The sequence below is a fragment of the Amphimedon queenslandica genome, unplaced genomic scaffold (assembly GCF_000090795.2).
Source record: "Amphimedon queenslandica unplaced genomic scaffold, v1.1 AMPQUscaffold_10927, whole genome shotgun sequence".
Lineage (NCBI taxonomy): Eukaryota > Metazoa > Porifera > Demospongiae > Haplosclerida > Niphatidae > Amphimedon > Amphimedon queenslandica.
The window spans coordinates 6,395-7,933 of record NW_003548826.1 but is presented as its reverse complement, the minus strand read 5'-3'; the positions used below and the strand labels follow the sequence as shown (position 1 = coordinate 7,933).

The window sequence follows — 1,539 nt, the reverse complement described above, 5'->3', positions numbered from 1 at the left end:
ATCTTTTTCATTAGGAGTGGCTTCTCAGCCCTCATGTGGTAGGAGTAGGGCTAATTCTAAAGGTGTGAATTGTTTAATGGTTTAATGATTAACATTTATTATTCAAAGGTTCATCTCCTCAACCCTCTATTGGTACACATGGTAAATCTTAAGGTACATCTAGTACTAACTCTAAAGGTATAAATTATGTAATGGTTTAATGATTAACATCTATTATTGATAGGTTCATCTCCTCAACCCTCTCTTAGTATCTATGTGTTAATTAATCAGATAATCGGACAGGCCCCCAAATAATTTTTAAATTATTTTTTAATAATAATAACAGTTATAAAAGAGTTATTTTCGAGAGAAATGACATTTATTTGAGCAATACCATGCTCTCTTTGGAGCACAACTTATCCCTACACATTCATAATGAAACTATTCAGTTTCACAAAGTACATTATCACACGCAATCATTTTCCCGATATCTTTTCCACCAGACCAACAGTATCCTATTAATAAAAACAGTTGTAATTGAAATTTATAGTATTACATACATTTGTATAAAATATTGCAATGCAAGCTATATAATTTTTGCATGCATTAAAGTTGTTATATACCAGTTCCCTATATCTACCTTAATAAACAGAAGGGCAGATTCTAATGAAAGACATGTACAAGCAATGGACAATTATGAATAGATACCTCCAGAGCTTTCATCAAAATCAGAAGCAGTGTCTAAGATAACAATTATTAATATCTTATCCATTTTACACTATCTCCTATACCTTGAGAGCTGTCTTGTATAGTACAAGTAACAGATAATAAATGACTAGGAGATGAACCTACATATATTAACTAAAGCTTCAAGCTGCCTACTAGAATGAGAGCTAGGTATATGTATAGTTGACCAAGCCTGGACCTGCTAGCTAAATACTATTACATTACTGTGTAGTGAGACTGCTTACAATTATCTATGTGTACATGCTTAGTCAATGCTATACATGCATACATTACTTTGCTTGCTAGGCTCCCCCCTTACTGTTAATTTATCTCATAATTTTTTTAGTCAAATACACATGTACATGTACCTTTACAATTAGTAATACCTTTTGAACTAAATGCAACATATCTGGTAGTTGAAGCTTGAAGAGATGATCCTGTCCATAAAAGGTGTTAGTCAGTAATGACACCATAAAATTATTCATACCATTAGAATTAGTACCAGATGTACCATTAGATTTACCACGTGTACCAATAGAGGGTTGAGGAGATGAACCTATCAATAATAGATGTCAATCATTAAACCATTACATAATTCATACCTTTAAAATTAGTACTAGATGTACCTTTAGATTTACCATGTGTAACAATAGAGGGTTGAGGAGATGAACCTATCAATAATAGATGTTAATCATTAAACCATTAAATAATTCATACCTTTAGAATTAGTACTAGATGTACCATTATATTTACCACGTGTACCAATAGAGGGTTGAGTAGATGAACCTATTAATAAAAAATGTTAATCATTAAACCATTACATAATTCATACCT

At 31.5% G+C, this 1,539-nt stretch overlaps 1 long non-coding RNA gene across 1 annotated transcript; it reads right to left on the bottom strand.

Moving 5' to 3' along the window:
- Positions 1–473: 473 nt before the first annotated feature.
- On the bottom strand, positions 474–1,447 carry LOC109589763 (uncharacterized). The gene is made up of 4 exons (XR_002188913.1): positions 1,423–1,447; positions 1,193–1,261; positions 1,092–1,142; positions 474–494 (listed from the first exon to the last, which is right to left on the bottom strand). It is a non-coding gene; the product is annotated as an uncharacterized LOC109589763 (long non-coding RNA).
- Positions 1,448–1,539: the final 92 nt, after the last annotated feature.